Source organism: Cetorhinus maximus, chromosome 2 (assembly GCF_964194155.1).
Source record: "Cetorhinus maximus chromosome 2, sCetMax3.hap1.1, whole genome shotgun sequence".
NCBI classification, from domain to species: domain Eukaryota; kingdom Metazoa; phylum Chordata; class Chondrichthyes; order Lamniformes; family Cetorhinidae; genus Cetorhinus; species Cetorhinus maximus.
This window is the reverse complement of record NC_135880.1, coordinates 33,035,666-33,047,975: the sequence shown is the minus strand read 5'-3', so window position 1 is coordinate 33,047,975 and position 12,310 is coordinate 33,035,666. Positions and strand designations below refer to the sequence as shown.

Below are 12,310 nucleotides of genomic sequence, written 5' to 3'. Positions count from 1 at the left end.
GATAACCCTAATTTTCATTAAGTATCATATAATTTACTTTAGGCACCTCACCCACAGAGAAAAAAAAAAATCAGAAAAAATTGAAAGCATTGGTTCACAATTCACAACTGATGGAACTACCTTCTGACCTTTTTTGGTATTCAACCTCCAACTGACATTTCCGAGATTTGTCGTCGTACCTCATCTGTCTCTCAAAGGCCAGTAGATACTTGCATCTAACTGCTAACTCTTTCCAACATATTGTCATTTTCTTCCATTCTCTTTTCAAGCTTCTGTATTATTCCCTATATCATGCCCTGAAAAGGCTTTCTTTAGCTGGTTTTGCATGCAATTGAAGCTCCTGAGTTGAACACATGCACTGTAATCAAAAAATAACTGAATGCATAAATACATATCTGCAATGTGAACAGAGCACAACAGGATACAATGGTTTGTGGTAAACTGCTCATGATGTGGCAGGCAGACTTGTAATGCAACATTTTTATGTCGTCCATACCAAGCATTTACTTTCTGGAAACAACGTCCCAATTATGTTCTCGTCATGAATAACCACAAAAAGTAAATATAACACCATTAAATTCAGAACAACAACTCGGTGCAATTTAGTGCATTTACTGGGTTATCCAACATATGGCATGAAACATGCTGGACCAAAAAACAATTAAACAGTCACTGGGAAAAATACAACACGTTTGAAATGACTTACAAGTAAATCGGTTTCAAATGCTGTGCTACATCTTTCTGCTCTTGCTGTTGGTCAGATATTTATTTAAGTTAATTTTATGAATCTTTGCTGAACACTGAAAGAAACTGGATTCATTTTTTAAAATCAAAAATTGCAATTTAACTCTAACATTCTACTGAAACAAATCATTCTATTCACCAAAAGAGAGACAGAATAAGAGTACTATTCAGTTTGTGACATAAGTGTTTGAATTGGCCTGTCAGTAAGCCATAAACCACTAATGGTGGAAGATTCCCATTAACTAATGCAAAATCATAAATCCTGCATCAAGTACAAAAGTGATCCAGGCTGCAGAATACTGTAGCTACTTGTTAATCAGTAATAAATTATTGCAGGACAATTCTTTTACCAAGTCAAAATGTTTTCATGCTGACACAAATTTAATTCTTACGGCATTTATATATCAGTGTTGCACAAAGAGCGAAAAGAAAAATGCATACAAGCGTATGCATGAAATCTCAGCATGCGAGAATTGCTCATTTTCAATCATCAATTATTTTTGAAAAAAAAAATCACTTGTGGTTTATAGTTTCAGTTATCAAATGCACCATGACAATCCTGAAAAAACCTGAACGGTAAATGTAAACTCCAAGTCAATGTAAAGAAATCCAGAGTGTCCTTCGCTAAGATGTAATAAAAATTTTACATTATACAGGTTAATCTGGCAGTCACAAATTCCCAAAAACAGTTCCATATATTCCAAGTCAGCAACTGCACTTCAATTTAACAAGTTAGCTGAAGTGCAGATTCACATACAAAATCCATGATGCTCGGTTTGGTTTTCGGCAGAGCCACGAGGCTCCAGATCTCCTTATATCTTGGCCTTAAGTTGGAAAAAAAGAACCGAATTCTAGTGGTGAGACGAGTATGATTGGCCCATGACATTGAGGCAGCAACTGACCAAATATGGCATCAAGAGGCCATGGGAATTGGTTGGAATCATACAGAACACAAAAGGAAGATGATTATGGTTGTTGGAAGCCCCCAGAACATTGGTGCAGGAATTCTCCAAGGTGGTGTCACAGGCCCAACAATCTTCAGCTTCTTCATCATGATCTTCCTTCCAATCATAAGGTCAGAAATAGTGATGTTCACTGATAATTGTATGGTGTTCAGTACCATTCATGACTCCTCAGATACTGAAGCAGTCCATGCCCATATGCAGCAAGGCCTGGATAACATTTAGGTTTGGGCTGATGAGTTGCAAGTAACATTTGCAGCACACAAGTGCCAGGCAACAGCTATCTCGAACAAGGGAGAATCTAACCATCATCCCAAGACTTGCAGCAGCATTATCATCCTGGGATTACCCCAGTAGCTGGGGGTACTGATCAGAAACTAAACCATATAAATACTGTAGTTACAAAAGCAGGTCAGGGACTAGAAATTCTGCAGTGACTAACTCACTTCCTGACTACCCAAGCTCGACAGTCATTTACAAGGCACAAGTCATGGGTGCAATTGAATACTTGCCACTTGCCTTGATGAGGGCATCTCTAAAAACAACTCAAGAATCTTAACACTATACAGGAAAAAGCAGCCAGCTTGATCGTCACCCCATCCACAACCTAAAACATTCATTCCCTCTCACTGCAGTGATTCGCAAAGTCTCCTTCGCCATCACCTTCCAAACCTGTGACCTCTACCATCTAAGAGGACGAGGGCAGCAGGCACATGGGAACACCACTTGTAAACTCCCCTCCAAGCCACACATCATTGCTCCCTAACATCACCGTGAGTGTACCTCACACTATATGGACTGTTCAAGGTGGTGGCTCACCACCACCACCTTCTCAAGGACAATAGCAACAAATGTTGGCCTTGTGAGCAAGGCTCACATCCCTTGAGAGAACAGAAAATAAAACAAATAGGAACAAAAATATAGTGTTTCTGAAGTCATTTGAAGAAAGAAAAAGTTACAGGACTAGGTAGGTAATAGTTATCCTTTACTTTGTCCTTTAGCATATAAGACTACATGACTATAATTTGTCAGGCCAGTTATTGCAACTTAAACAAATGATAGCATTGAAGCTAATGTTTAAGTGTTATGCTTAAATTAACAGTATTTGTTGTTAAATGATAGTCTTCTTTTTAAAACTTATCCACTTTCCAACATGCTACTAACTGGACATTTGATACATTCAGTTGGTAATATGATTTCAGGTTCATCTGGCTTTTGAAGTTCGAAATTACAGCTCTCATTTATTCAAACTGGGTTGCTCTGGGGTGTTTTCTCATCACCACAAAGTAGCCCACCAGGTCTCCATTTAAGGTAGGTTTAAAAAAATTAAATGTTTTTGCATTGTAGGTGAACAGAGTACTTCAAACAATATACTCTCCTAATCTTTCCTTCTCTCAAGTAGCTTCTTACATTTTATTTAAAGAGCTTCGGAGCAAGCCACAACACCTGTCAGTGCTGCCTAATAGTTGACAGCCAAATGGGAATTCAGTTTAGCATTCTCAAACTCTCACTGGTGATGTGCAAAATACCACCGACAAATGGAAAAATAACAGGTCAAACAACAAAGAAAGCAGACTCCAGGGTAAATGGTGCTACAGCCAATGATAATCAATCAGGAATACTATGTAACAGTGTCTAGTTTATAGAAGGCTGAGGCTAAATTACATAAGTGCTCTGATATTGAACTCTAGCAAAGTCTAAGAAACTGTACCATTCAAATAGCACATTTTAGAAAATATTTCCTTGTGTGTGTTTCATCCATTGTACTAATAATTTACATATCTCAATTTATAGAAAGTTAACTATACTGGAACTTCCGTAATGTTTATTTTAAAGGGTCAATATTTAAAGCTAAGGCATATACATTACTTCTCCACCTGCTTGCAAGAGTGAACTGGTAAAGGCTGCACAAAATGTAGGAACGTTTATAAGAATGCAGCTCAAGTTTACCTGTGCAATGCTGTGCAAGTTTACCTAAATGGCATTTAATTATTTTAATACTTTTTGAATGGGTAAGTGTTGCTCCATAAGCTGTTTTCTTTTTGCATCCTCCTGTCTCGTCCTGCTTGTAGCTACTCCTACCAGGCGATCTGCTGTCATGGTATGTCAATGACTTTCCATGGTTACAGGGCTTATACTGTGCGAGGGTCTCAGAGGTGACTGACCATTTGCCTTCCTAAACATTATGACAGTGCCCCGGATGTGGTGCACACCTTGTGGTTTCCACCTGAGCCATTGCCCAATTAACTTGTTAGAATCTTCTGCCTCATCTTCTTTCTGTACAAGTCTTGGGAAACAAACAAACATATACACAGGGGCATAGGTTGAACAGTTTCCTGTCAGTTCTGTCAATTATTAACTGCCAAGACATCAGAGTCCCTGGCTTGTCACTGATCAAAATGGAGAAGGCATTGAGACATTGGAGAGAGCACAAAAACCTCCAAACAAGCCATCTACCCGGCCCTTCAAGGACCACCTGCCCTGCACGTGGCAGAGTTTGCAGGTCATGCATTGGATTTATCGGCCATCTCAGAACCCATCGAACCGGAGTGGAAGCCAGTTCTCCTTGATCCTGAGGGACTGCTTAAGAGAAGACACAGCAGATCATTCAAACAAACAGAGTGCTTCTTTCTGATTTTAAAACTGACAGCTCAGTTTCAATCCTATGTAGGCTGTTGACAGTGAGTGCACCTGCCATTAGTACTATTATACAGAAGTCACAGTTGGTTTTTGGATGCAGTCTTTTTGACTGACCCTATCTAATAACGGACAATGGAAGGAGCATTGAGTTGGTAAGATGGTTGCTCTGGTGTCAGATCTTCCTTTACAGCAAAACAATGGAGGTGAGTGAAAAGAGAAAAACGTACTGGGAAACTATTGTTTTTATTCGGTCTTGGGGTGTGGGTGTTGCTGGCTAGGCCAGCATTTATTGCCCATCCCTAATTGCCCAAGAGATGGTAGTGGTGAGCTGCCTTCTTGAACCACTGCAGTCCTTGTGGTATAAGTACACCCACAGTGCTGTTAGGGAGTACCAGGATTTTGACCCAGCAACAGTGAAGGAACGGCGATATATTTCCAAGTCAGGATGGTGAGTGACTTCAAGGGAAACTTCCAGGTGGTGGTGTTCCCATGTGTCTGTTGCCCTTGTCCTTCTGGATGGTAGTGGTTGTGCATTTAGGGGGTGCTGTCTAAGGAGCTTTGGTGAGTTCCTGCAGTGCATTTTGTAGATGGTACACACTGTGCATCAGTGGTGGAGAGAGTGAATGTTTGTAGATGGTGTGCCAATCAAATGGGCTGCTTTGACAAAATGGGAGAACCCCCACCTTAAACCAGCTTATATTTCACCCGTCTCCTAATTTTACTCAGTTCTGTTGAAGGGTCATGAGAACTCGAAACGTCAACTCTTTTCTTCTGCACCGATGCTGCCAGACCTGCTGAGTTTTTCCAGGTAATTCTGTTTTTGTTCAAGTTTAAGTATTCTCTGCCACAGTTCTTAATGTATTGCTGAATTCCATTTTCCTCTTAAGGATCATCAGTCATGGGGATTGAACCTTTTTGATATATAGTGCCAAAAACAATCATTCTGGACTCAGTAAAACTTCCTGCATTCCTTCAAAGTGCCTTAATTCCAATGTCAGTACGAATTCTATTGAATATTACAATCGCATGCTGTTGCTCGCGACTGTCAATTTATTCCTAATTTGTAAAGCAGGTTCACAAACTGTAAAAACACATATGTCTATTCCTAAAAATCATTCTATATAAACTGTGTCCGCCTGCTATAAGAATGAGATTTTCGCTCATCAGATAGATTCAATAAGATTCGAGTGGTGAAAAGACAATGTTGCTACTCCACCAGCTTTCATTCTTCTATTTTTCTCTTTGCTGAATTTCATTTTTCTAATTATTAATTTAAGTTCCTCAAATACAAGATAGTGATGTGGCCTCTGCACAAGCCATGTACAATTTACATCAGCATGGACTCTTTTCCATCACATTTTCTATAAGGAAATGTTATACACAGTGCCAATCTCCATGGGTGATTAGACAAAAATGCCAAAATGTGCATTCCTTTTTATTGCTTTAGGTCAAAAGTAATTCCCTTGACTGGCACAAACCTGCAAAACCTAAAATTACTGTACTCAGCAGCCAACAGCACCTTCACACTTTTGTTTAAACCATGCAATGTTCGTTGAAGAAATAGCTGATAACTGCCGCGAAGAGGGATATCATCACATCCAAAATTCAATGCTGGGAGACTATCTGCACAACCAAAGCTGCAGTGAAAAAATTTGTTTTTCGTAAAAATTGGTTGCTGCTCTTAAAACATGTGGTCGAGGGGAAGTTTGTGCAATAGCTGAAGTACTCCTCGGGGTCCATCCCGGCTTGCGAAAGACAACATCATTATCCTTTGAGTCTGTGTTATGAATGCTCCAGATTTCATTTTACTTAAAAAGACAGCAACTGAAATAGCATACCAATAAACAAATACAAAAAAAACCCAAAAATCTAGAACAGATTCCCAGAACACTGCACAAACAAGTGTGCGAGTTACCGAGACTGAGACAGATAGAAATCTGATGGCCACATAGGACCTTTGGGACGGTCTCATGAGTTTAATTTAAAATCCGATGCTGCGCATAGTTCAGCCTTTCCTCAGTGCCACATCCCTTAATCTGTATGTCTAGATATTTATTGGTGCAGACTTTGGGCATATTTTCGACTGATTCAGATATTAAAAAATGTTGGCTCAACAAAGTAGATCCATGGAAATTTTTTTTTTAAATCGGGAGACAAATTGTTCTAAAAAGAATGCACCTGAGGTTACCTCGGCAGAACTATTTCATAGGATCATACAGCAGGAAAGCACATCCAGCCAATCATGCCTGTACCAGCTTTTTGAAAGAGCTATGCAGTAAGTCTTCTATCCCTGTAATATTGCAATTTATTCCCAGGCTTTCTTGCACTCCCATTAAGTAAAAGCAGAGCGAGAAAGTGGCAACCGATGGCATGCCTGTACTCAAAGGCCTTCTGCTTAGTTTATGAGAACCCAATCTCAAATGAACTTCCTCCTTTTTAAATGACCATTCATATTCTCAGCATGTGTAGCAATGAGTCAGTTCTATGCAACCCAGAGCCAAATTTCTGGTAGTAGTTAATTACAACAACAGCTTGCATTTATATAGCACTTTAATGTTGTGAAATATCCAAAGGCACTTCACAGGAGTGTTAAACAAAATTTGACACCAAGCCACATAAGTAGATATCAGGACGGGTGACCAAAAAGCTTGGCCAGAGAGATAAGTTAAAAGAGGAAAGTGAATAGAGATAGTTGGTGAGGTTTCAGGAGGGAATTCCAAAGGGTTTAGGCAGGTTAAGGAAGACCGCTGGTGATATAGCAAAGAAAACTGGGAATGTGCAAGAAGCCAAAATTGGCAAACTGAGTTCTTGGAGGGTTGTGGGGCTTGAGAATATTGCAGAGCTAGAGAGGGACAAGGACCTGGAGGAATTTGAAAACAAGGATGGGGATTTTAAATTTATGTTGTTCATGGATTGGAAGCCAATGTTGATCAGCGAGCACAAGGCTGATGGGTGAATGAGACTTGTTGCCCGTATCCCAACTCACAACCAGTTCAAGCGTATGGAGGGTAAAAAATGGGAGGCTGGCCAGGAGAGCACTGGAATAGTCAAGTCTAGAGGTAATACTGGCATGGATGAGGATTTGAGCAGATGAGCTGAGGCAAGGCCAGAGATAGATGATATTATAGAGGTTAATTCTAGAATCAAACAGTACACCATTGTTGAAAACAATTTGGATCAGCTTTAAACAGTAACTGGGGATAGGGATGCAGTTGATATCGAATTTGTGGTGGGCTCTTTAAGGTTTTGGTCTTTGCAGAGCAGGAATATTTAATGGTCTATAACTACAGAATATATTATCTAAAACTGTTGGACGGAAATTATGCTAGTACAAATCTCTTGGCTCACCGATGTTAAAGGTAATATTGGTATCAGAAGTTATTTGAAATTAAAAGGTGCAAATTAATTGGTCGAATATCACAAACATAAATTCTCACCTAGTTGCTAATCAAGTCAGAGACACTAACTGAAACAGAATCAAGCTGGTACAAACAATTCACACTCTGATTATTGTTCTCTAGAGTATGCTGCACAGTTCAACAAGGTAATTGGACAGTGTTTGACGTACACTCTGGTTTCGGCTCTCAGTTTAGTGGAAAGTGTGGTAGAGAGAGTTAATTTTAATCAACAAAGCTGAAGTAAAACTCCCAGTGCACACTGGTTAAAAGTTTCAATGAAAAGCCTCAATGAATTGTGTTCAATTTGTTTGGCGTGAGAGACATGAAACTAAAGTAAGCACCAGACACTTGTGTGGCTGGGCAAACAGTTCACTGTATTCAATACTGCACAATTTATTCTCCTGCAATAGCTGAGAGATCAAATCGTGCCATGTCACAATTCAAGGCAATAGACTGGCCGATAGTTATAAGACAGAAATTCAATTCAACTGACATGAAAGCAACAAAAGCTAAACTCCAGCACATTTTAACATCTGGTGTAATGAAAACCAGGACAGTCATTTTTACAAAATAATAGTAAAACCAATGTAGTTTACTGCACAAAAAGCTGTCATTTTGTCCATTGTGTTCTTTGCTAGAGCAATCAAAAATCATTACACTGTCCCACTCTCTCCCAATCCCTTGCAGAGATGTCAGCCTTGGCTCAGTGGTGGCACTCTTGCCTCAAAATCAGAAGATCATAGATTCAAGCCCACTTCAGGGACTTGTGTCTATAATCTAGACTAAAACTTCAGTGCAACACTGAAGAGGTACAGTCAGTCAGAGGTGCCATAATTGGATGAGACTGAGGTCCTATCTCCCATCTTAAAAGTACCTTTTTTTCTCCCAAAATGTCCTTATGTGGCTTGTTGTCAAACTTCGTTTAGCACTCCTGTGTAGCACCTTGGGGTGGTTTACTATGTTAAAGGTGCTGTATGGAAGTATGGCTAAATTACTGCATCTGTACCAAGGATACACCCTTTATGTACTACATCTGTTACCAACTTTAAATCTATTACGTGTAATTTTCTTAGGAGCCACAGGGAAAAAAATGTCAAAGCTTTTTCAATGTTAAATGCCATTTGTTTTCTTTTTTAGCTAGCTAAAGTGTTACAAAACAAATGGAATTATAGTTCTACAGGGTGGAGGGGGAAGCACACATTTCATTCAATTTTACTGATATTTGGTATTTATTGATTTTTTTTATTGACATTGAAAATCAACTTGGTATTCAGCAGCTTGATTTGAAATGTTGCAAGATAGACAAGTCATATAACACAAATGAACTGGTAGAGCTTGATGAGCTTTTACCAAATCCAACAAGAGAGGATGAATGAAGGCATGTGAGATGGTTCAACAATAAAGCTCATTGACATAAATTCAAACCACAGTATTTCTCCAAAAATTCACATGAAGTACAAAATATAACTTTTGCTTTCAGCTTTTAATTTCAAACAACACACTAATTAGGATGCATAGCAGTAAAGGTCTTCAAATAGGCAGAAAAGTCACACTCTGGAAAAACACCCTTTCTTCCCTCCCATTGGTGTATGGGAGATATGACAGAACTGAAACTGAATGAAAAATTTAAATGTATCCATACACACCCATATAAGCGCGTATAGAGGTGAACAGTGCCATATTCATCAGTCTAAGCCTTCTATATTGGTAAATAACATTGAGGCCAAATCACATCTGAAAAATAAATGAGCTATGACCAGGGTTGTTTTAATAGTCTGGCCAGATGAGAGTGGAAATGGACACAGAACTTGGTGGGCAGCAATATTTTTTTTTTTAAGTATTCAGTTTCCTCCCCACTGCAGGATAAAATTCACATTTAAACATATTTGTTGCCTTGAAAAATATAAACAAATCATTTGGAACACAGGCCATGTTCAGCCCATTTCTGCTGTGTCAATTTATTAGGCATTTCAATGTGCCATAAAAAGATCGCCACTGAGAAAATACTTCCTGTCGCTACAATGCTTCATTTCAGATCAACAACTGGCTTCTCTTCCGAACACTCAAGATTAATTTTCAGTGCTCCATCCTCCTGAAGGGAAATGGTGGCATAGTGGTATTGTTGCTGGACCAGTATTCCAGAGACCCAGGGTAATACTCTGGGGGCCCGGGTTCGAATCCCAGGAATTTGAATTCAATAAAAATCTGGAATTAAAAGTCTGATGATGACCATGAAGCCATTGCCATTTGCCCTGGTTTGCCACTAATGGAAAGAAATCTGCTGTCCTGTGACTCCAGACCCACAGTAAAATACAAGGACAATTAGGGATGGGCAATAAATGCTGGCCTAGCCAGTCATGAACGAATGATAATAAAAAAAATCCTCCTGATTACCTGCAGTAAGTTTGTAATTACAATTTTTTAGTACTTTTCCCAATATTACACTATTTGCATTATGTTCACAATTGAGTATTGTGACCCACTATAGTTCAGTATCAAAAGAACTTAAGTGGAAAATATAAACACAAGATGTGTTTATGTTTGTGTCTCTTTACATGATATTTCAATTCAATATTGAAGCCAAAGAAGTTCAGCACATTTAGAGATACATGAATCTTGCAACATAATATTTTATTATAGAACAAACTAGAAATGTTTGTGTGCTGGACATAATTAAAATCTAAATGGGTTTTTGGTTTACTGATTGATTACCCTTTATGAATCGAGTTTTTTTTTAAAAAGCTTCATTAAAAATACAATGGCGATTTTATAGTATAAAATAGCCTCTAGTATAGTGCCCTAAAACTTTCCTCCAGATATTCTCACACTTACACCAGGGGGTTTCTTTTCCTTTAGCAGTCCATTTTAAACATTTTTCTTCGTTTTTAATGGAATAGTCATAGGGTTATTTTCTTGATCAGAATTACTTTTTGAGCAATTCTCCACTTCAACATTATGCTACAGGATCTAGCCAAAATTACTCACTCACCAAAAGGCAGGAAAAATTAATAAAAAGCACAATACACTCAAACCGAAACAAACAACTGGAAGCACGCAGTCAGTCAGTCAGTGTGGCAAGAACAAACAGTTGATGTTTCCAATTCATATCCTTCTGAAGGGCACAAGCCTAAAAATTTAGCTGCCTGTACTCTCCACAGACACTGCCTGGTCTTCAGTAAAAATTAACTTAGCTAAAGCTGTATGCACCAAGATCCATTCGGAGCCATATCAATGGCTATAATCAAAATCAGGTCAAATAATGAGAGCAAGTAGTTTGGTGGTGACAAACGATACTTGCAGAGTGAGAGAATCAGGAGTGGTTGGGGGCGTGGGGGGGTGGAATGGGCAAGTATAAAAGGAGCCAAAGGTATAGTTATAGTTGAAATACATATGCAAAGTCTAGGATAAGGCTATGATGGGATCTAAGACCAAAAGCGTTGCTTTGACTTCTTTAGCAGTCTACCTACATGTTCCCCCTTCACAGAAGACATGGAGACTAGATAGCACTTTAAGACTCCAGTAGTGTATATGTACTCTATTCCCACATCCTGAAGGGTCTTCCATCTGAAGTACATATGCACAAGTTTTGAACAATGTAAAAATTACACATTCTTTTCTGTAACAGGCTTCAATTACCATATACATCTTATACATTGATGGTTTTTAACCCAGTTTTTTTCTGCAAACATCACGGTTTTTCATCTCAGTCATCTGAAAGCGTGCTGTCGACAGGAAAATAATGGAGGCAATTGTCTGTTTGAAGGGTTAAATATGTTAAGAATGAAAATTTCCCTTTAGCCGCCTATTGGCCAAAACATTTAAAAGGGCAACATGGATATGGGAATACTCATGATAGAGCCTTGGAAAAAGGAGTCACTAACCCCAGGAGAGTAGAAAGAGAAGAAAAAATATCTGATGGAAAAGATATAGGCAAGAAGCAATTCTGTGGGAAATTACTAATGACTGATAGAAGTTCTCTGAACTTTTTAAGAGATATCAAGGCTACTATTTTTGTAACTGGAATGACGCAAGCATCTTACACCATTAATTGGAAATGTGAAGCTTTGACCGCCAGACTAAGTAAACCAAATCTCAGAATTGACACCTTCTAGCTTTTGCTTTATTCTCCTTAATTAAGACAGAAAATAGTGGCAATATTCAACAATGACCCTTTGACCCGAGATGTTAACTCTGCTGCCAGACCTGCTAAGTATTCTGAGCATTTTCTGTTTTTATTTCAGATTTCCAGTATCTACGGTATCTTGCTTTTGCTTTAACTTCCTGCCTCCTTTGACAGATTGAAAACATTCAGCAATCTCAGAATAATCCGGGGAGAAGCCCTCAAAATGAATCAGAAGTTTTACCAGCTCAGCAGTTGATTTTTTTGTATTTAAAATTTCACATTTCCAATAGAAACAGATCAAGAGGCCTCAACAGGTTTAACATTTTGTTCGAACAAAAATTATAAAGAAAAAATGCTTCATTTCACATTTACTATTTACCTACATCATGACAGGAATAATGGGTTGTTGCTGGTGTGCTATGGATCACACAGAAATAGCTAAC

General features: G+C 38.7%; 1 protein-coding gene across 2 annotated transcripts in view; it reads right to left on the bottom strand.

Moving 5' to 3' along the window:
- Positions 1-12,310, bottom strand: part of erbin (erbb2 interacting protein) — a 322,194-nt gene that overhangs the window by 239,587 nt on the left and 70,297 nt on the right. The window contains exon 1 of one of the 2 annotated variants that reach the window (XM_078562787.1): positions 180-201. The exons of the other annotated variant lie outside the window; for it this stretch is intronic. The gene's annotated coding sequence lies outside the window, so the exon portion shown is untranslated. Of the gene's footprint in view, positions 1-179; positions 202-12,310 lie in introns of those variants that run through there. 2 annotated transcript variants of the gene reach the window in all.